General features: G+C 44.1%; 1 protein-coding gene across 1 annotated transcript in view; it reads right to left on the reverse strand.

Annotated features, from left to right (window-relative positions):
* Positions 1-25,561, reverse strand: part of col8a2 (collagen, type VIII, alpha 2) — a 64,720-nt gene extending 39,159 nt beyond the window's left edge. The window contains exon 1 of the mRNA XM_050035291.1: positions 24,797-25,561. The gene's annotated coding sequence lies outside the window, so the exon portion shown is untranslated. The remainder of the gene's footprint in view (positions 1-24,796) is intronic.
* Positions 25,562-28,000: the final 2,439 nt, after the last annotated feature.

The raw sequence follows: 28,000 nt of genomic DNA on the forward strand, positions 1-28,000 counted from the left end.
GTGCGAGTGAGATCATCGATGAGAAAATGTGTCATTTCCTCTGGGATACACCCTTGTTAATGATCTGTCAAATTTTACACACAGCAGACTTTATGTTCTGTTAAACACCTGATGCTTTAACAGCCACAGAATACGACTCAGTCCTTCAGTGATTTATGTGAAGCCTCCTCCTGGCACTCTATTTATTTTACTCTGAAATATAAGGTACAGACCTACATGGCAGAGAGGTTTAACAGTCTGCCGTTTTAACTGTCACAGCACCAGATATCATCTGCAGACTGATTAAGGGACTTGAACGGTTTCCACTGAACCAAAGTGAAGTCCAGACCGACTTCCATCAACGTATGCAGCGGCTTGACGGCAAGAACAGGAGAGACAGTCGAGAGAAAGAGGCAAACAGAGGCAGACAGAGAGAGGGAAAGCTGTTCGAGTTCCTCGGGTGACACAGAGCAGGCCGCTGCGGGAAACCTCAGCTCCTTCATTCACTGTGGTCTGAGAACATAAAAAGCACCACACTGTTTGATCTCCAGACTTGAATACGTCTCTCAGCTTCATAAAAAAAATAACACAGCTTTGGAAACCATATTCCCCAATTATTCCCCTGTTACCCCACGCCCCCCTCTCTCTACCTCTCTACCCTCCTCCCTTCCATTCCTCCCACATTAGCGATTCTGTCTTTGATATCAAAGTGGGATGAAGATTAAAGTCTGGGTGAGGGGAAGAGTTGCGTGGTATGGGGCAGCTCGGCACTTTGCCACAGCTTTAGACGGGGCTTGATCCACGGAGTTATTCGCCCTCTGTCTGCCCACCGTCAGCTCTGTTCCAGTGACCGAAGATGGCTGGGAAATGAAGGAGGGCTTTTGTTTGCTCTCATCCGAGCTGACATACTCGACACCTACGCGACATACTCCGTTATCCAGTCACACCTCGCGCTCTAACATCTCCAGAAGGATTTAGAAGTCTGTGTCTGAGAGGAATGTGACTTTATAGCACTGTAGAAGGAATGCAAAGGCTAAGCTTCCCTTTGAGCCTCCAGTCTGCTCTCCAGTTTTACATTTATCAACCAGCATCAGCCCAGCAGCTAAGCACCTGTACGTCAAATCCCACCAGATACATCATCACCTTCTCGCCTCCTCCTGAGCACGCACTGTGACCCCCCCATGACCTGGGAAATGTCACCAATTATGAAGCAGTTGGAGAGGTCAGAGGTCAAACTCCATGTCAGTCACTTTTAAGAATCATGTTTGTTATCTTTGTCACTCAACATGCAAAGACAGCAGTATGCATTAAGATCTGTCGGCTACTACATACTTAGTTTTGTGTGACTATGAGGGAGACTGTGGTGCTTTCATGTCTTAGTTTTTAAGTGTATTTCAAAATACAAGTGAAGTAACAATAAATAAATCATCATCATCCTTGTTGAGTCTCTTCAGGTCACAAGATTGCCAGATTGAAACATCACGCTTTTGTTTTTTGGACTGAAGGTTGCATGTTTGGTAAGTGATGCAGCTTTTTCTTTGCCATGTGGTTTTAAGGATTTCTGTCACGAAAAACTGACACAGCATTCCCATTTCCATGTATGGTATGTTTTCAGTGGTCTTACCCTAATTGGGGACAAGAATTTGGAGGCATTTTAACTAACATACCATCACTCCTTAAAGCTGACAACTAGAAAGTACACTGACAAACCCTCAGGGTTGGTCATTATGGTAGGCAATCTGTTAATGTTTTATTTCTTCACACAGTAAGCAAATTCTTCCCTTTCCAGGAACAGGATGCAAAAGAAGTTCCAGAAGATCCATTTAAACTGAGAAAAGCTCCAGAACTGCAACAAAGTTTCAGCCTTTATATTCTCATGCACAACTATAGAGACTAATTTTCCACATGTAACAAAAATCACAAGTTGGTGTGATGATTCTACTGAATGCAGCTTCATGATTTGGTGAGAAAAGCATGAAATGTTCATACATATAACCACGAAAAGTAATGCATCAGAATTCATATATGACCCGAGTAATTGTGTCAGTAATATGTGAATAACCCATGTATTCGGGAGGGCTGCAATCACGTGACCAATACGCTGACAGGATTAAAGATGGAAGTAGTATAAAGAGCAAAAGTCTGCATAAAGCCGTGTTTCCACCAAGCAGTACGGTACAGTTCATTTCGGTACGCTTTTTTTTCAGTTTCCACTATGAAAAGTTGTGGATGGTACCAATGGAAACGTTCTATACTGTCCCCATTTTAGGTCCCCCCCCTCTGTTGGGGTACCTAGCACACAGATCTGGTACTAGAAGGTGGAGCTGTGAACACTGTAGTCTGTTGATTGGTCAATAGAGGACGGTCACTCTGCTCAGGGCTGAGTTGTAACTGGTTTTGAGGCTCATGTAACCACTGTTCATACCGTGGAGAGTTTTAGTAGTAAACTATAACTATAAAATGAAAGGATGTTTTTCTGCCTCTTGTCAGAGAAAAGATAACTTAATTCACTGGACCGACTGCCCATTCTGTGGACAATAAACGAGGTGCAGACTTCCATCTGTGTCACCAGTAATGAGGAAATACAGTGAGTGCTGGACGGAGCAGTGAGTGACCCCGCCCACATGAAAGAGTACTGTTTGCGGTGGAAACGCTAGGGTCTAGGTACCATGTCTGAAGGGTTACTTTTGGCTCCAAAGGTACCATACCGAAAGTGTTTGGTGGAAACAAGGCTTAAGAAAGCAGATTAAGGGTGATGGATGGGTCAAATAACACAGGACTTTCCCCAAGGAGACGGTGTTCAGAAACGTGTGAAACCAAGTGAACTTTGAGTTATTTTAAGGTACGTCACAATGTTTCTTTACCTAAACCTGACCAAAGTAACTTTACATGCCAAAACTTAACCTACGTTCAGTATGTAACTTTACGTTCAATAAGTAACATTGCTTGTGAGGCGCTAATTCGTTAGATATCATACAAACCGTTGTCTGAGGATACGTTGGAAAAAAGACAGAATTTCTAACACCACTGGCTTCACTTGAAAAAGACTATAAACGTCTACAGCCAGATGAGGGTTGACAGATCCCTACAATTTATCCTGAGGGGGACATGAATGTGTGTCAAGACATTTCACAAATGTCACAACCCCCATACTGAATCTCATTATGGTGCTAGAGGAAAAGGTCAGCAGAGCACCAAAGTCATTAAGATACATCGTCTAGATAACGTGGATATCTGTATCCAACAGTTGATGATTTATTACAGTCTGGACCAAAGTGGTGGACTGACGCACCACCAGACACTGTCGTCCTCGAGCCAGTGTCACCAGCATGGCTTAAAAAGCAGATTATCCAACTCCACTGGCTTCAATAAAATGACATGTGATCAAAGAATTTTCTTCAAAACAAGAGGAACTGCACATGAAACAATATCTCATCCCTTTGGCAGATACTTGGAAAAAATCAATAATAGAACACATACTTTGCACTGTGAAAGACCCAGCCCCGGGGTAACCACTAAAACTCGTTCCCCACTTGCAAAAGAGACTTGGGAACATCATCACTTGTGATAACTACTGCCATCGCCGACTTCAAAGAAAGAACAAGGCAGCAACAGAGGGAGTGTATGCATCAGTGGAAACCCTCAACCAATCCTCTAATGCTACCAGGACCATTTCCATACCGCATTCTGGCTTCCTATCCTCACTGACCTCATAAAACCTTTGCAAGCACATCACAGTTGTCGGGTGAAAACAAAAAGAAAAAAAAAAAGTGTTTTTAGCTTGAGAGGCATGCATTTTTATAAGAAATTTAACTGGCTATAAAAAGTGTCCACACAGCCTGGGGTCAAATGTTGCTCAATCAAGTGCTTTGAACTTCAAATATGCAAATGTTCATTGGAGTATTGACAATATTGTCCAACAGTGGCATCTAAACGACTAGTGGCATGGTTTCCACAAACACGCATATATTGTAGCAGAACAATATCCGAAGATTTTGCATTTTCAGAACATCAACAGCATGCATACACACTGTGTTTTTCTTTAAGATATTCTGCAGCACATGGGCTAGAGAGTGTCTATGAGAAACAGGGATAGAGGAGGCGATGGAGTTCAGGCTGGAGACTCTGCTAGAGCAATTATCTTGTTCCTCAAACCTGCCGTTTAATGGAAATCCTAGGCGAAAGCCAAACTACACGCCTGCCTTTAGGTATGAGCCTTCCAACTGATCCACGCCCCCTTCTCCCCCTTCTCTCATTCCACCAAATATTTTCATAGGACATCTGACTTCAGTGGCTCGCTATTAGTTCCACAGGTGTGGAGAGACAAACTCCATTAAAACACCCCAGGACATTCCACCACTGCACTTGCCATGGGCCCGATACATGTCATACTTTCTCCCCCTCCGTCTCATCATACACTTCATAATTTTAACGTCTTTCCAGTACCTGTCCATTCTGACATTCCCCTGAATGTAATCAGTCACCGCATTTCAGAATTATATCAATTTAATAGTTACTCACTTGGGTTTCTCTGTGTATGAACGTGTGTGAGTGTGTTTATTGCTACAGTAGCTGGAAATATGCAACCAGCCTTCTCGACTGCGAGCTGTTGTTGTTTTAAGCCCCTTGGAGGTCTCTGTGTAACTCCCAATCAAACTGGCACGGGATACAAACTGCAACCAGATGGAGGACTTCTGCCATTGTTTTCCAGTTGAGCAACACCATGCTAGCGGGCAACACAAAGGAGGAGGGAGGTGGGTGAGGGCATCATCGACCAAATCTGAAATCTGTGCTCAGAGGGCATGAAGTGCATCATGGAAAAGGATTGTTCGTCTAGCCTTTCCATCTCTCTTTGAATCTCCTTTTCTCTCCCACTGGAAATGCAACCACCTTTCTCTCATTCACCCTCTTGAAGTGTGAAACTATGCTAGAAAATTACCAAAAGAACATGTGCGAACGAAGGTCATCAAACAGAGATATGATGGTCAGTCTAGAGCAGAAGGCACGGCTGCCCACAGCCCACAAACGACCCCAAAACGACACAAAGTCCAGCGTACGTAAATTGCCCACAAAACCTCTCCTTCCTTTCAAATCACTCATCTGCTGCTGAGAAAGCATAACCCCTGGCCCCGTCTGACGCGTCTCTTCAGCGCGACGCTGTATGGTTTGGAAGCCGTCGTGTTGACTTAGGTTTTGAGAGGTAGGAGTGAAAACCCCAACACTTCTTTTTTTCTATGCAAAACAAAACGAGATGGGGACAGGAGACATCAACTCATGCTCAAACCATGGGTTTATAAAAACTTCACGTGTGCTGGAGGTGGAGGTGGAGGTGGTGCGTGTTGAGAGTGGGGTTTGTGGTAGGCGGGTATAAAGGAGAACAAGCTAAACGTGTCCTGTAAATCAGAGGTAATGGCTTTTGAATGGTCTGTAAAAATGTTCTGAGGTCTGAGCTGCGGTGGGAGGGTGAGGGTGGGTGTGCATACGGGCATGTAGGCATATGTCTATGCACATGTGTGTGTGGGTGGGTATGTGTTTCCGCAAACCACAAATATGCTACATTTGTACATTTCATACATATCATATAATTTTTAAAGTAACGTAGCTCTGCTTACATGTGCATAAGCTGAATTTGTCATCTGAAGGTGGAGGGGATGGTGGATGTTGTGACACCTAGACGAGACAGCTGCCAAACTGCGGTCCACTTTTCAAGCCCAACAAAAAACAAAACAGGTTTTTTCTCAATACATTGGCAGCATTTCCAGCAGCAAATGGTATTTTGAGCCAAAATAGTATCTTTCACCGATCATAACAAAGAGTTTTTGGTGCCTTAACATAACCACACATTGACCACAGCATTGTTAAATTGTAAAGAAACCTAATGTCTCAACATATGTGTGACATAATAATGTACAAATGTTACATATCTATGGTTTGCATAAACGTACAGTCCAACAGTTATTCTGGCGATTGGTCTGTGAGATGCGCAGATATCTATGAGAATAAATCTAGGTAATGTGCACAATTGTTGCTCCAGGGTGCATAGAGCAAAGGGAAGTCCAACACATTCTCACTCCCAACTCGTCAAATACTGAAGCTTGCTCTGGTCCTATAAATATATGGAGCTCTAGCTACCACTCCTGTGAAAGTTTTGGACGCTCAGGGACAGCATGTCAATTTAGGCTCATTACATGCACTGTGTCTTTTCAAAATAAACTTCCATTTTCACGGGAAATGTAAAGTGTCTGCTTGTTAAATGCATAGTCTGTTTTTAAGATATACCAAGAACATGGGTTCTTCAGGTTTAGGCAACAAAAGTACGTGGCTAGGGTTAGAAGAAAACATCATGGTTTGGTCAAAAATAAGTATCTCTCCCACCCAGCCCTGTGTGGACTATCTTGCTTCTTATACCAAGGCAGTTGCCCTGCCCCTGTCTGTTGCGTCTCATACTGCAGCTAAAGGGTGTCAGTATCTGACGGTTAGGGCCACTGGCCAAGTGTCGGTATTTGCTGGGTTGAGAGTGAGACATGGTTGGTTGGGTAGTCCATTGTAAAAAAGTACAGTATCAATAGGGAATGGTTGTTTGAAGGGTAAGTTCACCAGCGGATTTTAGCTATGTAGATACTTCTGTGCGGTGGATTGTTGCTGTGAACACCACAAATAAAATTCGACTCACCAGCACTGTAATAGAGAGGAGGCAAAAATGTCAGAGATGGACGTCTCAAAACTTGGACAAGTAAAACCAAAACTCTCTGCAGGGTTTGATACCACCAGAGGTAAGTAAGAAAATGTAATTTGGGTGAAGAGGAATGAGGATTTGCGTGCTTCAGAGGCTGACTAAGACACAGAAAGAAGAGGAACACACGCCATGGAGTGAAGGAGCAGCGATTATCCGACATCTCCATCGTCCTGCTCCATATTTGCACTCGCTCGGCTTTGCTAACACTGGCTAGGATTGCGTGGTATGAGAGAGCTGTGTTTAGACGGCTTTTCACAGCCCTTCAGTTGAGAACAGAGCAAATAGACATAATGCCGAAATAACAGTCGTCGGAATGCAACGCTGCATATGTGGTTGTTGGCCTTGGATGGAGATTTAAGGTCGCGAGGCAGACAGATAAACTCTACCCCCCCTTTCTTGTTAGATGTCGGTCTGGGCTGTCACGTTTTCAGAGGAGGTTGTTGTCTGAGGGTCTGGTGGGAAGGGTCGCTGAGTGAGTGAGTCAAACAACAGTGGCATATAGATGATGGGTGACACATGAGGTCAGTACCAGTGCTAGGAAAAGGTGGCATGGTGCATCACAGGGGTCAAACATATGAAATGTGTCATGGCGACAAGCTGCCAACATGTGGTCAGTATCAGTCACAATCACTGCCCTCAAGCCTGCAGAGGGAGGGTGGGAAATATCACACGTTCAGCTGCAGGGATGAGCTGATTATTGATCAGACTGGCAGGATTGTAAACCCTTTGCACCCTTCTGCTGTCATTAAACCATTTTCCCAGACTGGAGAGCTGGCCTCCCTCTCACAGAGAAAAGCAAAGAGGGAGAATGACATGAAAAAGATTGCAGACTTAAAAACAAACATTGTCTGCTTTACTTTCCCTTCACTTTCTTTCTGCTACCCCTTACCCCGAGATTACCCATGCCATAACTTTCTTTCCCCTCCGTCTACCCCTGGACAGCGTATTATAACGGCTGCAGTTTTTATTGGAATGACTTAAATGGCTCTTAAAATGCCGTTTGAATGATGGTTGCTGGTGTCTGTCCTCTGCGTGTGTGTATGTATGTGTTTATGCGCAAAGTGTGTGCCGGCTCCAGACCCCGTTTCCATCAGCGATGCCAAATTTCTTTCACCCACCCAACCAACCCCTCCTTTCCCAGCCCTCCATCTCCACCCCCACTTCTTGATGTTCACCACATCTCCCACAGTGGTCACACTCATTTTTGCTTGTGTGCGTCCCCCCCACCTCCCCCTCCCTGCCTCCTTCCTCCACACTGTGGGGAAAAAAACACAATTGCCCTCTCACACTCATAAGGTAATAGCTACAATTTGCTTATCGCAGAAGCACAGATGTGAAAATAAATGGAGTCTAGACTGACAGTGGAGACAAAACCCTTCCATCTGGGTTTAAATGTGGCTTTCCCAAAGCATCATACGTCAACAGAACAAAGATGTTTTTTGTTCTAAGACACTTTTGAGAAAGCGGGCCAGTCCTGGCCAGTCTTGATTTCTCTATCTGTAGATCAGATGATTTTCTCAGCCAACAAACATCACCATCCATTACTTTGTCTGCCTGTCTGCATCTCTGCATATACTCCCTCCCACTGTAGACACTCTGCGTTACTGTCTGAGCTCCGCTCTTGTTGCAGAAAAATGCAGTGAAAGTGATTACAGACACATTCCAGACGCCCTCTATGGAGCGAATGATGGACCACTGGTGAAACGTAGAGAGGAGATGTAGGGAGGACATAGGATGAAGTGCATCTGAGGTTACAGATGAGGCATTACAACACTCCTTGCTCCCTGGAGCTTGGGATATGCAGAGGAGAGAGGAGACGCAACATTTCAGCTCCTGCACACAGAAAGCAGCGCTTCTATGTGTTTTGCAGATGACGGACGAGGACAACAGCGCTGTCATGCCGTCACTATATCGACAATAGACAGAAAAGACATGTAGGCAGTATCTTAGCAAAATGCCAGAGCTGCTAAAGGACACAACAGAAGACGGGATCAAAATGAATTGAATCCACAGACAGGCTGAGACTGTGAATGTGCTGTTGTGTCTGGCAGGGCTGAGAACTATTTGGACAATTTTGGACCCTGGCAGCATTACAACTAATGCTTTTCTTTTCCCCCGTCGTCTCTGTATAATCGTATTGAGAGCAGTGTAATGGGCAGGGAGGAGGCAGGAGGAGCGTCACATGGAGGAGATTTGCAGATTAATCGATGCACACTCCATGCAGGGCCTTCTTAATGTTGCTCTACCATTTGTTTGAATTTGTATCACTGATCAAGATGGAAAACAGCAGAGAGAAACCCCACAGCTCACAGTTTAGGTCCCCATAATTCTTTAACACGTGTACACATTTGTATGTGTGTGTGTGTGTGTTCTAACAAATCTGCCACTCAGATTTTTTCAATATAATTCCCATTGTCTTTCCAACCCTATCACCACACAAGATCGTTGATATTCAGGCTGTTTCTGTTCACTGCTTGTACTCATACCAATGAATAGTAGTGTTTTATAATTCATATATGACCCATGTGATCACGAGCCACAAGGCTGTGATCATGTGACCTATGTGCTGCAGGCATAATTATGGATCCCCAGCCTATTCTCGTTCCCAAGTCGTCAAATAACATGGTTTTGTCAGTGATTCTGGCGTCAGACACCAATGCAAAAAGGCATCTACGCCAACAGGGGGTGTCAGTGTATAATGCCACCGGACAGCACCAGTTAGAAATGCTGACGGTAACAACGTCAGTGTGACATCCGCCGGGCCACGTCAGCTTGTAACGCTGCCGGAATCAAGGTAATATAAGGGGCTGAGGGGTCCCTGAGGGGTGGATGGATCCAACAAACCCTGGACTTTCACCATGGAGCCCACTGTTTGCTTCCTGTATGAATGTTGAGCCAAACCATAATGTTTTTTTTCTAAAACTAACCACATGCTTTTGTTGCAGAAGTAAATAAACATAAATACAATTTGTTTTACTAATGTTATAAGTTTATTTTAAGAAAGACTGTATACATCTAATGAGCAGCAACTGCCCATGTCCTTTATTTTGAAAAGACACAATGCATGAAACAAGTGTAAATTAACATGGTGTCCTGGAACGTCAAAAACAGATGCAGGAGGGTACCTTGCAAGTCATATACAGATGTGAAAGTCCACTGAGAAAACAGCGATATTTGACGAGTTGGGATGAGAACGCATTTGGATACTACTTCTTTTCATGGCAAATTCTGCCCATCTGTCCTGTGATTGGCCAATACTAGCCCTAACCATGATCTCTCTCCCTAGCCCGAACTGTCTTTAACCTTGACACATGGACGTGAAGACTACCAGCCAATCACAGCACATTAGAGGGGGATTTGCCAGGAAAAGCAGTGGATCCATTATAGCACGCTGCAGGGCGTTGTCTGTCACATGATGGGTCACGTTAGAGCGACAAAGTCCGCTAATGGAGGAGGTCAGGGTGTCTTCCATGTGAAACCAAAAGACAATGCAAAAAAAGTTATTTCAAGGCATGTCACTATGATTCTTTCCTAAGCCTAACCCAACCAATATGTGGCGCTAATTCATAAGGTATCATACGAACCATTGTATGAAGATACCTCCCGATATTGGATGATTCAGCAAAAACCATGCACCCTCGACCTCACTACATAAAGAGCACACTGCCTCCTACTTCGGCAATATATGTTGGCAATGGATGTAAATTGTGAGGTATGGCATTGTCCGATATGGACGTAATTCCTGGGGATATTGGGCCGTTTCTTTCTCAACATTGTTGCTATGATCCTACGAGAACCTTTAAAAAGTATTCTGGCAAATGACAATACCAATCTAAATTGGCAGGTCTGATGTTAGGCAATGAAAAATATAATGCATTTCTCTCATTTTAGACTCTTTACTATGGACCACCTTCTGTTGGGGTTTACAAAATCTCTGCAGGTATTTAGACTTTAGATTGTTTCTGTGGTCCTGATCTTAAGATACTTTAGATGCTACTGCTATTTGAATGGTAAAAATCAGGTCAGTGACTTTTCTGCCTTACTATCAGGAGCATCTGGATCACAGTAGTACCGTGTTGTGCAACAGGAGCATTATCTGTCTTTTGGAAGAGCTCTGCATTGAGGCGATCTGACTATCATCACTCTCAGCTTGCTGGGAGATACCTTTCGACAAGCAAAACTCAAGAGGAAACAGCAAGACATTTGTGATCAACAGAATTATGCATGGGAACAGAAAGAGACATAAGACAGAGAGAAATGTCAGCGAACCTGGTTTTCGGATCACACACGTATACAGCCCACCAGGGATAGGCCCTCAATTCATTAGGGCGCTGTTAGCGTGTACTGTGCTGGCTTGGAGGGGGTCTCCGTACATTCCCCACAAGTGTTGATGGGGTCTGGATTTGTCATTGTCTCCACGTGAGAGTGGATGGCTGCTTGCGTGTTTCCCTGCTGCGTTACGCCTGGCTTGTCTGAGCCGGCCTTCCCCATCATCCTTCAAGACGAAATGTCCTGGCTGATCCACTCCCAGAGAGGGATTAAGTATACAGATCTATGATTCTCCTTATGTTTCTGATATTCTGACCATTTCCATACAGCGCAGATGTCTATTTTTATACTGCAAATGAAGACAAGGCTCAAATTTTCTGCATGGCTGCAGTATTAAAGAGTCTTCAAGTTTGGGGATTTGCAAAAGTCCAACTAAAAAAAGAAAAGTCAAAATCAGTGCAGCAGAATAAAGACAAAGCGGCATCCTCCAGGGCTGAAAAATAAAGCCAATGTGGAAGTGCCAAAAACAGCAGTTACTCAAATGGCCACTTGAGGTTGAGGCTTCAGGTGCGAGCCAATCCCCATGAACATCTATGTTGAAATGCACAACTTAACTGCAGAAATAAATATGTTTACAGCCTGGTACAAAAAAATCAACTGTAAGGGGGGTGAATTTTTAATATAAGTCACCCTTTTACATTTTATCATGGCTTAAAGTTACATATATATAAGGTCGTGGCTGCTTGAGTGACAGGATGTCTGTGAGGTGTCACTATGACCTGTGGGTCAGCTCTAACCTCTTGTCAAAATATGGTCACTTCTGGCTCCAAAAAACCAAGATGGTGACAACTGAAATGCTAAACTAGAGGCTCCAGAGTGGCAGTCTACAAACCAGTGAGTAACATCGTGATAGCTACGTCTATTATCACACAGTCTACGGTAAAAACTGTCTTTTAGTTCCTGACTCAAGCTTTAAAAAAAGGAATGGCTAAAAGCAGGGCTTGGTGATAACTCTATGAATGACCCCTTTCTCATTACTCTGAGTCATTTGACCCATTGTTCATGTTAATATCGATAAGTGGAGCCTTAAAGGGATACTTTGCCAATTTTCATCTAGCTTTGTGTCACAACAATGGGGGTAGTATGGGTAAATGAACTATTGCAAACTTCCCTCCATCCTACCAATGCCAACACATTCTCTCTCGGACCTTGCTACATATTGACGTTTGGTCATGACTTTCAATGTCCATGTACGATGTGAAAGGTACCCTGGATGCATTGGTTGTTGACGTTCTGGGATGCCATGCCAAGTTACGCCTGTGTTATTTTAAAAAAAAGTTCCATTTTCACATGAAATGTACCGTTTACATACAGTCTCTTTCCAAATAAATGCGCTACGTCGGTACAACAACACAAATTGACGTGGTTAGGTTCAGGAAAAAAGAACAGGGTTTGGCTTTAGAATCTTACAGGACGCAAACACCGCTCTCTCGGATGAAAGTCCGTATTTGTTGGACCCATCCACCACCCCTCCTGCTCACCCCAGGTGGATTTTCACCGCCTTAACTTTCGTCCTTGTCCCACCACGTTTCCCCCTGACGCTGCCGATTGCCATTAACCTATAAAGGCAACCAGCTGCACATCATGCCAATGTTAAAGGGCACCTTTTTTCATTGGTTTCTGACGCCTAAAGTCACTGCCCAAGCACTGACTTCTGATCGAGACCGGGCTTCCAATGCTGGCTGAAAGGCTGTTTCTCGAACTACAGCTTGTACTTCCATTTTGGTATGACTGCCACCACAGACACAAAGAGTATAAAGCAGATCAAGAGAAAAACTGCTGATAAAATATGAGCCAAAATTCTGTTACTGTGCCTAATTATTGCCTAAAATTTCTTCAGAAATATGTTTTAGCCATCGTATTGTTTCCTGTGTCAAAACAGACTAGCTTGCATTAAGTCCCCCACCAGCAGGAGTGTTAATTGGACTGGTGTGGCGCAGTGCATTCTGGTAGTTGTAGGTTTCCCACCTCTTGAGCAAACGCAAATGCCACAGCCCTTTTTATCAGTATCTGTGGTCATGTAGCACCAATGTCAAAAGAATTTGCACCTTTCACAGCATAGACAGCCCAATTTTATTAAAAGACCATCTTTCTAGCTGTGAAATACTTATTCAAGATTAACAAGACGTCTTGATGCTACTGAAGCTCTTTTGAGGATGGACGTTATTTCCAGTCTAACCATGAACGAGCCTCTAACTCCACTGTCTTTTTACTGTCTCTCTACTCCCAACATGAGGTTTGAATAAGCAAGCTGTCATATGGCAGGGCCACAGCATTCAGGACACATCCTCTCACTGTAACGATCTGGCGGACATGTCTGCATCCTCGTCTTCCTCCTCCGCCTCCTTGTTATCCCTCCCTCTTCCTTCCAGACTACGAGGGATACAGAACATGCCTCGGCCCTGTGGTGGCAGACAGCGACTGGAGTAGAATGAATGGATTATAGGACTAAATGAGAAATGACTCTGTTACTGAATAAACTGCGGAGTATAAAGGCAGCACTGTTTGACTCAAATGTATCTTTTAAATCTTCAAAACGACCCAGATTTCTGCTTCCCTCTAGAGATTAACGGCATAGAAAGTTTAGCTGATTGCAGGAGTTCTGGGGTATTACTGAGCTTGTTGCTCAACTTGAGGAATGGGCCGGGTGTTCCCGACAGGGTAAACAAACATTGGAGTAGTAAAGAGGTTGCGGCGAACTGAGGCAGAGTAATTCATGGAGGAATGATCTGTGTCTGGGAGCAAACAGACGGCCCCTGCATGTTTCTGTTGACACTGGTTCAAGTCCTCGGCCAGATCAAAGACGCCACATGGTTGCTACAAACTGAGTGCTCCTCAGACCAAGCTTATTTTCTCTTTTCTGCTTCTTCTACCTTCAAATCTTTTCCTGTGCTTTCACCTCTCCTTGCCTCTTTCCCGCAAATACCGCCCCCTCCACTTTCTCCTATCCCCATTTTCATCATGTCCCACTTCGATCTTTCTTTCCCTTCGAAACAGAGCCGTCGCCATCCCTCTTTCCTAACCCTCCCCGATGTTTCCCATATCCCTATCACACTTTCACCACATGTCAGGAAGACTTGGGTTTGTGTGGTTTCTGCCCTGCTTTGGGAGCGGTCCAACTCAGGCTCCATTGGGCTGGTTGTCGGTTCGGCTTGCGGAGCAGGCCGGGGCCCACTGTTAGGAAATGACCACTTCTCTGGTTCAAATTAGCAATGAGGCAACGCAGCAGGCCTTTTTTGCTGGCGGCTCGCAGAAGAAAGAGCAGGAAAAGTGGGGAGAGAGAGAGCGTGTAGCCATCTGCAAACCACATGAAAGTGAGTGGTAATTGATTCAAAGCCCTGCCTAATTAAGTATTTTGTTAGTTGGCCAAAGAACATCCTCCCAGAAATGGTTTGTACTCCTGTAGCTTTCGCTGTCCAAACAATCACAGACTTGCATGGTTAGCGTCAGGTAGAAGATGTTTTATTTCCGTCAGCTCATTCTGCAATCTATCATTTATCCAGGTTTTAACTCAGGTCATGTAAGTCTTCAGACCTCTTAGCAAGACAGTTCACTACTGTGTTGCTTTATGCAGCTACAGCTGTGTTCCTGCAGCCAGCAGCAGCTTCCTAATCTCTCTGATCTTGTTCTCATACATGGGAAAAGGTGACAACATTGCATCCATATATTGTGTTTGAGCTGCAGAAATACACTTCATATCACCACTGTACAGAAAATGTCTCATGATGGGGCACACTAACTGAAATGCCAGATTTTATAATGAAAATCTTTCCGTACTCGCTTGCATGCTTACTTATGTTACCCACTTAAATTCATGTTGACAGACAAAACCGAGTAAATGTGTGATGAAGAGGCAAACAGCGAGGCTGTCATCCAATTAGTCTTGTGTTTGTTTATCTTAGTCTTCACTGTACAGCATCTCAAATGTTCTCCATGAAACTCTACTCCGCTTGTATCCCTCCTAAATAGTTCGGCAAAGCTGCAACCCTTCCTGTCTTGTGAGCATGAAATAATTCTTCTTCAACAGCTTCTTTAAGCACTTAGGAATGCTGCCAAACTGCATTGCCTCTCCTGTCTAACTCCAGGAAGTATTACATATATTGTACGGATAAACAGAAACAAGAGAACTGTAGTTAAGACCGTGTACACACACACACACACACACGCACTGGTAAGGCAATGCTCGCACAGCGTTCACCTCAAACAAGCTGGAATGAGCACAAAGTCGCTTTTTCTTTTATCGTTTCACTGCTTTGCTGCTGATTACGAAAATGAAAAGCTTTGAAGGGCTGGTTGTGTTGTACGCTGCCTAATGCCTCTGAGTGTTGCATTATGAAACACATGTTGCTCAATGGGCTCAAAGTCTGTACAGAAAGGATTAAGTCTGTAAGCCACGGCCATTTAAACATAAAGTGTGAGAGAACCAGCACCCTGCTTCAAACAATCATGGGATACTGTCACAGCTCAAGTAAAATGTGTTTTGTCTGATTAGGTTTATTTATCTGTTGTCTTTACATGGAAACGGAGGCATCAGTGTACACAAACATTGTGTGAACCACTGGAGGCGTAATTTGTGCTCTTGAGATGCACAATATGGTGTGACATAGAAACATTTTGGTCCACTGCAGGGGATAAGTCCTCTTAAATCCATCTCTTTGAGAAACACTGAGAGCTGAGCTAAATTTGAGGTGTTTATCTGGGCAGAAAGAGGCAACCTGTGCCAGTTGGTTTAAGGCTGGAAGAAAGAGGACTCACATTTGTGGCAACATGGTGGGAACCAGTGGTCACCAGCTAAAGACAGACTGCAGAGTGATTTATATATGAAAGGAAAGCAGAAACACTGACAGTGTTGTGAGATAACATTTCATATGATGCTCAGCAACATTTACATTATCATGTCCTTAAATGTCAAAACTCTCTGGTGGTATGAAAATAATTATCATTTTCTGAGCTGTTTCATAACCTTCTGTTGAATCGACGTATCCTCATACAACACCTTGTATCTCACAAAAATGAACATACAAGGATTTGTATGACATCTTACAAATTAGCAACCCTTTGTCATGTTACGTACCTAACGTAAAGTTACGTACTTAGCGTAAAGTAACATAGGTTAGGTTTAAGGGGAAAAAATGGTTGGGCATCGTTACGTTACGTACCTAACATAAAGTTACCTATTTACCATAAAGTCACTAAGATTAGGTTTAAGAATCTAAAGTTAAGTAGGTTAGGTTTAGGGGAAAATTAATGGTTGGGCATCGTCACGTTACATACCTAACAAAGTTACCTACTAACCATAAAGTTACGTAAATTACGTTTAGGGGAAAAAATGGTTAGGCATTGTTACGTTACATACTTAACAAAGTTACCTACTTACCATAAAGTTATAAAGATTAGGTTTAAGAATCTAAAGTTAAGTAGTTTAGGTTTAAGAATCTAAAGTTTCGTAGGTTAGGTTTAGGAGAAAAAATGGTTGGGCATCATAACGTTACCTACCTAACAAAGTTATGTACTAACCATAAAGTTACGCAGGTTAGGTTTTGGAAAAGAAACATGGTTGGGCGTTGTCACATTACGTACTTAACGTAAAGTTATGTACTTAATGTAATGTGAAGAAGTGATGATGTACCTTAAAATAACTCAAAGTTTACTTGGTTTCATACAGGATACAAACACTAGTCTCCTGGGGGAAAGTTGTCTGTTTGCTCAACCCATCCATCACCCCAACCTGCTTCCTTCTGCAGACTTTCGCTCTTTATGACTTCCTCCTCTGCTTTGGTAATTGCATTCAGGGCATGATTGCAGCCTTCATGAGTACATGGGTTAGATCTGAATAACTAGCTTATGATTATGTGTGTTATACATGAAGTTTTATACTTTTTGTAGGTATACAAATACGAACAGTGCACGAGAACAGCCTGGTTGCCTGGTTTGACATTAGGTTCTTGTGACTGCACCGCCACCATTTAGCAGCTAAAGAGCCTCAAATTTCCCCAGGAGTTGGCGGAGACCAAAACAGAGCTAAAAGGAGAATATTGGGCTAACATTCAAAAGGTGGACAGAGATTTGATTTTATATACTTTATTAATCCCCCTGAGGGGAAATTCAATTTTTTCACTTCGTTGTCATTAACACACAGGTCCAAAATACACACACATGCACATACAGGATCTATACATGCACAAAGTGGAGAGATGTCAGAGTGAGGGGTTCAGTGCCTTGCTCAAGAAGGTGAACTGGCACCTCTCCAGCCACCAGTCCACGCTCTGCATTTGGTCCGGACGGGGACTTGAACTGGCGACCCTCCGGTTCCCAACCCAAGTCCCTATGGACTGAGCTACTGCCGCCCGAACAAAGGAAGATACGAACGAATGAATGCACGTGTTGTGCTGTGTTTACTGGATGTGTGAATAAGCAACTGTTGTACATGTGTGCCACATCAACTAAGGTGATAATATGTCAATATTGAGATTGTAGCTTATCTGCTGCCCCCAAGTGGCCAAAAATTTTTTTTTAATACTGCTTTAGAATATGCCATAAATCAAATATGGTTGAAGTTCACTTTTTATAATGACCGACTTTTGTTTCCTGCAATAATATTATTAGCATCAAAAATCATTGACAAGAGGCTTCTGCTTGTGACAGCGCAAGATGTAAACATTAATGGCGTCTTCCTCATCTGAGCTGTGATATTAGCTTGCTCAGTGGTGCTAGTTGAGCTAGCAGTAGATCCACACTTTGTTCTGTGCAGTGGTATGGGATGTAGTTCAGTTGAAAGAAAATAGTTTCTACATGAAACTGCTCACAACAAGGTCTGTGGATTATCTTGAGTAACCAGGTCATGATTCCTGGAAGGAGACATTGCTGTTGACCGATTGCCATCTAGTTCCATTACATTGGAGAGAAGTCAGACATCTCCTCAGCCAATAATTCCAACACTCCACAACTCACACCAAAAGATTCTAGACTGATAAATAACACTACACGTAGGAGGAAAAATATGTATTTGATTCTGGGTTGAAGTGTCCCTTTAACTATGAGGTAACTGGTGGAACAAAACTTGTTGAGATGGAAGATATCAGGCTGCTGTCTGCTACTGAAGACTTGGAGGGGGGGACTGTGTGTGCGAGCATACAGCACAATACATGTGTCACTTAGTAAGCATCCATTTCCTACTCCAGAAAATCTGGCCCCTTGAAATAAAATGCTTTTTATTATCCTGCTCCGAGGGAACCATAACGCCACAATAACCCCAGTCTCTTTTCTCTTTTCACGAACACCTACGCACACGTCTAAATCAAGCTCAGACTGAACAATAACAAAGTCTGGAGCTTTTCAAATGGTCTCAGAAGAGCTGTTTCCAATCTCTTACTCAATATTGACCCATCAGAGAAAGATATATCCATCCTGCATCTGAAGCGAAATAATAAAAAATAAACAGTTGGCTCAGGAAGCATGTCTGTAACTAGATGAAAAGAGGGATAATGTGAGTTTTATACTGAGGAGTTGACCCTTGTTAGGAGTTGGCCCAAACGTCCTGCTTTTGGAAGCCCCAAACAAAAGTCTTGCCAGACGGTGAACTGAGGGGCAATGAGTGAGAGGAAGCAGAGAAAAAACCCAAAAGGCAAATAAACCCACATGTACTGTACACTCACGCTCATTTGTACAGCTACCTGAACCAACCAAACATCAAACAACCTTTATTTGGCTTTGCTCAGTGTTTTGGATTCAACTTTTTTTTCTTCCCAACACTGAGGTCACACACATCCTCAGGAGACAGGGGAAACTCTCGCTTCCTCGTATCCAGGGAAAACTCAGCCTCAGTGGCAGAGAACGAGATGTCACATCCCATTAACTGGGAACAGCACTGTTGCTGGATGAGCACTGAGGCTCTGATTCCTGTTTGTTCCTGTTGGATTCTCCTTGAAAACACGAGCTCCGGCACACCATTGGAAAAATATAGATTTGACTCCAGGAAGCATTGCTCAATACGTGTTTTGTCCGTGGCTTGGTCGCTGGGCCTTGTTCAGGCCTCACTGACTGAAAGACTGAAAGCAATGGCTGACGATGGAGGTTGCTTTACCACAGTGATTGAATGTAACCAAGTACATTTACTCGAGTACTCTATTTTACTTAAGTATTGCCATTTTACACAACCTTATTCTTCGACTCCATTACATCTCAGAGAGAAATATTGTACTTTTTACTCCACCACATTTGTCTGACTGATTTAGTTAGTTACTTTTCAGATTCCTTCTCTTCCTGTCCAGTGAAAACCACGTATCTCATAATTAGGAGATTTGATTTTTTTCTGATAAACTGAGGGATGAAGTGTTTCTTTATGTGCTGGAAAAATTCTCCTACTTTTGTGTAAAAGTGAAAATGTACCCTTGCAAAGTGGAAAAACAGGGCTGTTTTTCTGACACCATGAAAAGTTGACTTTTTTAGAGATTCGTGGTTCTCACAGGCAAGGGCGTAGGTTTTGTTTCAACTTTGTGGGGGGCGGGGTTCAGCGGTCTTCAACTTATTTTAGTGTACTGTTTAGCTGTATAAAGAGAACTTTTGTGATCCACGTTGAAAATAGCGCGACGAAACAAAGCACCACCCACCGACCACAACAAACTTTCTCATTTTACAGCTAAACAGTACACTGATGTTTCTGAAAACATTAAAGGTAAGAAAAATACAATGCAGTAACAAAATCTGTATTCATATTTGATCAGTGCTGCCTGCTTTGACTGCAATTCACAAGCAGTGACTGCCATGATTGACAGCTTTTATTAAGAGCACAGTCTCACTCCAAGGTCGTCGAAATCCTGTGTTTGGGCAGTGACTTGCGGCGTCAGAAACCATCGAAAAAAGGCACCCTTGATGAGTGGCCAGTTGCCGTTATAGTTTAACGGCACCCGGTGGCGTCAAAGGGAAACGCGGTAGGACAAGGACAAAGTGCGAGTAGGGCAGGCAGGACTTTCACCTGAGAGAGCAGTTTTCATGTCTCGTAAGATTCTAAAGCCAACCCCTGTTCTTTTTTCCTAAACCTAATTACATGTGCGTCATGTTGTTGAAGGGAAAGAAACGTCAATTTGCGGTGTTGGACTGACGTAGTACGTTTATTTTGAAAGAGACTGTATGTAAACGTTAAATTTCCTGTGAAAACGGAAGTGTATCCTGAAAGAAGAGAACTTGACTTGAACTTGTCCCAGAACGTCAACAGCTAACATACTCAGGGTACCCTGCACGTCGTATGTAGACGTGGAAAGTCCATGACCAAAACGTCAATATGTGACGAGGTCAGAGTGAGAATGTGTTGGTGATACGGATTCATCAACTCTGATTGGTTCTTCCTGTGATTCTTGCAAATGCCAATACTACAATGCAGATGCCATACTTTAGTCAAGGATCTTAGTAGTTCTTCCACCACTGGTGAGCCCAGTGAAGAGAGTTAGGGTATGGTTCAAAAGGGCTTGTAGTCTGTAACAGTATTAAATAAATGATGGATAGAAGGGGACAAACTGGGACAACTGGAACAAAGTCAAGAAGAAAGTGGCACGTTAAAAGGGGAAAAAGTGGCAATGATGAAAGTGCTCCTGTCTCCAAAGCGTGCCTGTGATAAGTTCCCTCTGATAGCTGAAGAGGGCATGCTGTCAAGCCCCCTGGGCTCAGAGGCCCTGCTAAGACTGAGCCACTGCTGACAGAGTCAATGGGAGGCGGAGGAAAAATAACAAGGGTCGTCTGCCAAGCCTCCCCACTGCCTTCTCCCCCATGTCTCCCTTTCTCTGTCCCCCCTGTCGCTGCCAGCCCAGTGGAAAAACTCCCTCTGGTCCAGACACAGTTTTCAGACAATGGCAAAGCAAGTGGGAGACAGATAAAGGGAGACAGACAAATGATTTAGACAGACAAAGGGAACAAAATAAAAACATTTGGTTGCCAAAATGTGAAAACAGAATTAGAATAATTGACAGCTTTCTACTGTTTGTTGTTTTCCTCCTCCCCCTTCTGTCCTCTGATCTGCTCATACACAGCGGAGAGCCAGAACAATGTCCTTCAATACAAGAGCCTGATTAATAACGTGCTGCTCCATCCACTCTGGAGGGCTGTATGTTTGTGCAGATTCACTATCTGCCATATAGCTGACTGGCCTCCACATATATCAGCTGCATGTCCAGGCCAAGATGGCTACTGGTGATGTGCAGACAAGCTCAGAGAGTATACACACACATGAGACAAAGAGGAAATAAAGGGAGACAAGATGCAAATCTCCATGCATCTGCACACAGCAATATATTCCTGTGTTTTACTGTCTCTGTCTCTTATCCCCCTTTTAGCTGAAAAACAAATCCAGCCTATTCATCTTGAATGTTATAGTCCAGGCTCTGATTAAGACCAGGGCCTGTATTCTGTTTCCACTGCCCTTCACTGCAATTCTTCATTCAGTATATCAGCAGCACCCGTTAGCATGCCTTATAATGCAGGCTGAAGAGTGTGTGCAAGTACAGTATGTGTGTGTGTGTGTGTGTGTGTGTGGCTGGAAATACAGACACAGGCTTCCGGCTGAAATGAAAACACGCTCTTTGTTGGTGAAGTCATTAAAGTGGTGCCCTGTTTTTTACAGGGTTTCCTTTTAATACTAAAGTACCTATGAAACAAAAGGGTAGAGTTTTGTGTGTGTATGTGTGTGTGTGTGTGTGTGTGTGTGTTCTGAAGGTGTTTGGGTTCCAGGGAAGTAAAGGAATAAGTGGGCGTTTACTTTCCTTGAGAATGAGTGGCATTTTCCTTCATTTCCTGCTCGCACGGGCATAAGACTGAGGGTAATAGAAGCACATGTGCACTCTAATACACACACACCACACACATACATGCAAAGGCATATACAAACAAGCATTAAAAGACTATTAGGGAGCACAATTGAGGGAAGTATGACACACATGCAAGTGAGGGATGAATGTTTTGAGAGAAAGTATTTTTGCTTTATTAAAGAAGACTACAGACTCAGATCTTTGGCGAAGTTTACTAAATCTCTAAATCATGATGTTCGAGGAGTAAAAGAGAAATCAGGGACTACCTTGAATATAATCTGTGTTATTAGATAATTTGCCATACAGTTAAGATTTGTGAGATGTAATAACACTCAAAATGATTTACTGAAGCAGTCAGATATACAGGAACAGGTTTTCTCTTCACTACAAGATGCCATGTGTTTGTGTCTGTGTGTGCGACCGTGAACTGCCTGGTATTCTGCCCCCTTGTGGCAGCAAAGTGTCGACTGTTTTACAAGCCAAAGAGAGGTGAGAAACAGAGGAAGCAGCTCCTAAAACTTCAGTTAAATTCCATTCACTTCTTAAAATCTCTCTCCTTAGAAAAAACTCCCCCAAATCTCTGGTGAGATGATGAATCCACTCTACCTGCGCCTCTTTGATGAAGCCAGAGTGAGAGATTTTAAGCAGAGACTGATCTAAGAATCAGATTTCACTCTGTCCCTCTGTTGTGCTGAGGATGAAATCTCACCAAAAAAGCGTCACAGATCCACAAAGAAGACCTTGTTTTTTCCAGCTTACATCAGAACACAAGTCATCCCCGAGGAGTTTCAGAAAAGGAAGGAGCTGATGTTGAGTTTAGAGTCTTAAAAGTTCCAACTTCAACATGTTCTGGCCTATAAAGTAACTGCAGTGGGGCGCGAGAGTCTCAGTGCTACATGAGCAGGCGGTTTGGCACAGGATGATGTGAACGTGTTCATCTGTTCAGAATGTGTGTGTGTGTTAAATCCATGTAGGTGTTTGTCTTGCACAGGGCATAAAGTGTGCTGTGTGTGCCGCTGTGCATTCAGTGTGACAGTTGTTTGTGTACGCTCGGTCGCGCTTCGGCACTTTGCAGCAAAAGCCTGAATGGGCAGCGGGTTGGATGCTGTTAGTTGTGGTTAAATAATGTACCGCACACACGAAAACACACTTGTAACCACCGGTGACAAAGTAAGTGACCAGTTGCCACCCACTGGAGAACAAGAGAGTCCCAGTCAGTGGCATGGGGTTGTTGTGGTTACGGCACAGTGTTGCCATCGTGCATGTGCCAGGCGTGGAAATACATGCCAAAAAAAAGGCAAGTGATGCAGAGAGGGACATAAATCTCCTGACCTATGGGTACCTTAATAGAAACGAGGAGAGGGGAGGAAAGCTGACTGGAAACCACTAAATCTCCATGAGAGGCCCCGAACTTTATGAGCAAATACGACTTTGAACAGTAAAGCAGAAGCTGCTGCTGCTGCTGCTGCTGTGCACCAGCAGCTTTGCAGACCTGTTGTACCTCACTGCCAGGGGGGAGAGTTCACGCTTTAGTGTGTATCCATTCACCCGCTCCTCCTTGAGGGATTGTGTAACACACTTCGATACTCACACACATTCGGTCACCTAGGAGCACGCATATGTGGCTGCACGTGCACCAACACACACGCAGGTACATATCCAGTTGACTTTTCTTGCCGTAAGCCAGCGAAATAGACGGATGCTGCCAAATGTTTTTGGATTTCAGAGCTGTCTTTTCCAGACTTGCTCCCCCCCTCCTCTTTCTCTTACTCTCACTCTCTATACCCTTCTTTCTCTCTCTCTCTCTCTCTCGCTGTGTCTCCCTCCTTCCATTGCTAAGAAAGTCTGCTGTTGGTGCACTGAAACACATGTGATTGAAAAATGTATCTCCTCGGGAAAGCATGCGTTTTGGAACCTTCACTTTATTTCTGCTCATGTTCACCAGTGTGCTCCTCTCTTCTTGGTCTTTTTTTTCCCTCTTCACTTCTCTCCTCTCTTTCTGTCTCTGTTAGTTTGTCATGTGGGATACCTGGGGACTCAGAGTCACAGCTATCTGTCCTCTTTCTGTTTGCAACGGAGGGATGTCGTTACACTGGAATGCAGCGTGGCCTGCCAGAGGCGTCACAGTGGATGGACAGAGTGAAGCAACAGGGGGACGAGGAGAAGGGAGGAGGAAAAATGATAGGACCATGTGTCCATTTGCACCACTCCTTCACCTTAATACATTCCACTCACAATATGAACTTTAATAAACTCTCAGATCAACAAATCTGTCCCAAAACCATCAAACAAGCTGTAGTCCATGCCAACAGAATGTGGGATATGAGTAGCAGTTACGTTCCCATACACAAGATCTGTCCACATGGAGGACACTCCTCTTAAGACGATAATCAGAATGTCTGTTATTGAGCCAAACCCACTGTGCATATCCCACTACCACACTGCCCCACCCCTATACACACTCCGAATACACACCACGCCCACTCCAACATCATCAGCAGAAGATGTATGTAGGTATGGGTGCATCAACAATGTCTTAGCTCTACACTTGAATCAGTCATCACTGTCACTAATCAGGGCAAAAACACACAGTAAATTAACACAGTGACTAAAGAAAAGGTCAGGATATTCAAAGTAGAGTGATTTTAATATCACAATCAGTGCCCTTTCACTTGTATGTCTGCAGCTTGGTGAACAAACTGCACTCTCTTTAATCTGAAAGTTGTTACTCTGCGCACTAGCTTAGGACTGAGAAGAATTATGTAAGTCCCATGACTAAGATATTGCACCGTCTGTTTTTTATTTTTATTTTTTCCCCCTTTCCTGTTCTCTCCTCCTGTTTCTTTTGGCCTCGGCCAGTGCAGCCACATGTAATAAAAGTGAAAAGGCAAAAGACAGCAGGACACCAGGATGCTTACGGAGCCCACACAGAAACGTGAGGGCAGGTAGGGCTTACCTTTCTCTCCTCAGAGCGTTGAGGAGCAGGGGGGGGGAGGGGGAGCACTGGGTAAGGGCAGTGGTAGGTGTCAGCTTCAGGTGGGTCTCTCTTCTACCTCCCTCCTTTGCCTCAGCCACGCGTGTCTCCCATGGGATGCGATGGCATCAGATTTTCAATGAAGCCAAAAAAGAGGAATGGTGTCCTCCTGGGCAAAGAGCTTGCACCCTGAATTGGTCCAGTGCTGCTCACAAGTGCAGGGTAAAAAAAAAACAACCACAAAAAGTTAGAAGTTGGATATTTTCAGCTGCAGGTGGAACAAATTGTTTAACTTTTATTTTTCTGCCTCCGGCATGAAACAAAAAAGTCCATCCATGTGCTTTTTGGCAGCAATGGTGAAATCGAGGATGAAAGAGCAAGTGAGAGAAGAGTGAAAAATCCTCTCTGTGCCGTCTTCAAGCTGTCCAGACGCAGGTCTGAGGAGCACCTTCCCCAATCTGTGCGCTCTCGCTCTCCAGGGTGGAAAGTAGGAGGGAATGAGCGAGGGAGCAGGACAGGAGAGGGAGAGAGAGTGAGTAACAGTGGAGTGAAACTCCAGTCAGTCAGTCAAGTCAGTCAGGCAGGCAGGCCAGGCAGCCAGGCAGGGTATATTGAGCTAAAGGCTGTGGGTCCAAGCAGCACTCCCAGGACTTATAACCAGGGGCAGTGCACCTCGCTGCTCCAATCTCCCTGGCTTATTCTGCGATCCCTCTCCCACTGGCTTATTTTGGGAAAGACAGACAGGATTGTTCATTGGGTTAAACCCCTTCATACAAAAAGCAAGTGTCTGTGGCTGGCTGCACTGAGGAAGGAGGGGAGTGAGCAGGATGGGGTGGGGTGGCGGCCACAGTCGAGAGGGGTGGGGTAGGATGAAGAGGAGGGAAGGGAACGAAAAGGAGACGAGAAGAGGGGGAATTCGGAGGCGTCTCTTGCTCATGTTCTGCCTCCCTCCACTCTCCTCCCAAACTTACCTTCCAAGAAATCACCCTGCCCTTTATCCTTCTGCTATTAAACCAAATCACTCTCAACATGTATATATTGGCATTAAACACCCCAGAGATTTTTATCTTGAATTCCCCCCACAAAAACATCTCTCTTTACATACCTTGTAGCTCCAACGTCCGATTAATAATCTCCATGCAGGACATAACGCTGGATAATACATAAAGGGGCATTGTGCCGTCGCCTAAAACCTGCTGCCGTTCATGTACAATCGTTACATGATAGCACTCTCTTGGGGTTAATCACCAAAGCACAGCAGTAAATGACATCGGTTCACATTTCGGGACTACAGCCCCGGCTATTCATGGCTACAAGAAGTATTACAAGTATCAAATAGACCCTTACATTTAAGACGTGCCAAGCATCTGCAGGCATAAATTCTCATCAACATGGGTAATTGGAAATCGTGCTTTTGGATGTTAGCTAACAACCTGGATGAACTACAGTGGTTCCTTATCGTTCACCAGGTGACTTCCAACAGGGGTTTAGTAAGGCCAGTACAGGCTTAGCATTCAGTGTTTAATTGGCACCGTGTTCCTGGCCCTGTGCTTTGGTAGCGGACCTTGAAGAGAAGGAGCTGCTCCGTGCCTGTGATTGGACGAGCCAGAGGAAAGCTGGCCTAGCCTTTTCCTGAAAGACCTACTGGGACTAAGCCATTGGCTGAGTTAGAGATCAGATAGAGGCCACAATTCCAAGTCGATCTTGAAGCACTGCAGCGAGAGGAGAGAGAGGTAGAGAGGTAGAGAGTTTCCAACATTTGTCCAAGCTTTTTTTTTTTTTTTTTGGTGGTTTTCTTCATCATCATGTTGTGCCAGTTGGGATTGATTTATTAAAAGGCCTGTCATTTCAGCAGCATCCCCTCATTCATTACTTCAATCAGTGTTTAAATTCCATCTATTTACCAAAGGCTGGCAGTCCAGCTGCACTTTTCTCATTCATGTTTTGCTCATGAAGAGTAATAAACGTCCCCAGACTGTGTAATCTCCCAGCCATTAGAACCAGAGGCAGCCTTTCCTTGCATGAGAACTATAGGCAACGTCTCAACAAGGGCATATTTGGATAAAGTCTATTACATTAAATTGGGCCCACCATTTAAAGAGTGTTATTATGGCAAAAATTTACGATGCAGATGGAGTTTTATGTGTTTCTTTCGCCCTCTTTTGGCAAATTCCACCAATATCAAGATAGGAAAGTGATTAAACATGCACTGGAGGAATTGATATAAATTCTTTCTATTCAGAGACGTCTGTGCTGCGCTGATTGAGGGGCATAAACCAGCCAATTGTTGATTGAGCCATCAGAAAAGTATTTTGCTCATGATGGAGCCGGCTAAATTGAATAATCACTAGAAAATAAGCAATAGGCGTCATGTCTGTGAAAGAGCCATGGTGCAGTTGAAGCCGTCTGAATGGCTCTCTGAAACATGGAGAGGGTGGAGTGACCAGATGCCCAGCAATGATGTCATCAATAGGAGCCCTGTGTGGTAGTCAGGGCCTGCCATTCATTCATCACCCAGGTGTGTGTTCAGCGTGAGCATGCCTGTTTGTGTGTGTGTGTGTGTGTGTGTGTGTGTGTGTGTTGTTGTTGATCACACCCTACCACTAAAGCTACAGCTTTCTGTAGCTCAATGAGGCAAAAAATTGCTCGGTGGAGGCTCACACACAAACACGGGAGAGCCCCCGCCTCTTCCAGTCATGGCTATGCTACAGTTCCACTGAAGAATTCTGCCTCCGGCTCCCCAGAAAATCTCAGCTCACCCTCTGATACTCTCACACAACACACATTCATTCTCACTCGTACGCTTTGGTCAGCACACACCCCTTGAAAAATCCCCCAAACCATTCACTTCAGCCGCGGTACACAAGTCCCCTCCCACTCGCTTGCTTTTACAAGGTGAAACATTCCCAAGAAGAGGGAAAAAACACCTGGTCATCATAAGTTTCTCTTTTTTCCGCTCCACTTTTCCCCTTCGCTCCGTTCCATTAGTAAGAGTAAAAACAAACAGTGGCCGTTAAGTGACTGGAAAACCGTTGCATTGCATCACACAGACCCGCTTTGCCCTTGACGTTCGTCAAAAGCCCAAAAATAAGCCACGAAGGGCAGGTTGGCGTCACCGATACACTCCACCCTACACCACACCCAGCATCACCAAACATAAACCCACTATGTGTTAAACGTATGGGG

Source organism: Epinephelus moara, chromosome 22, assembly GCF_006386435.1.
Source record: "Epinephelus moara isolate mb chromosome 22, YSFRI_EMoa_1.0, whole genome shotgun sequence".
Taxonomy (NCBI): domain Eukaryota; kingdom Metazoa; phylum Chordata; class Actinopteri; order Perciformes; family Serranidae; genus Epinephelus; species Epinephelus moara.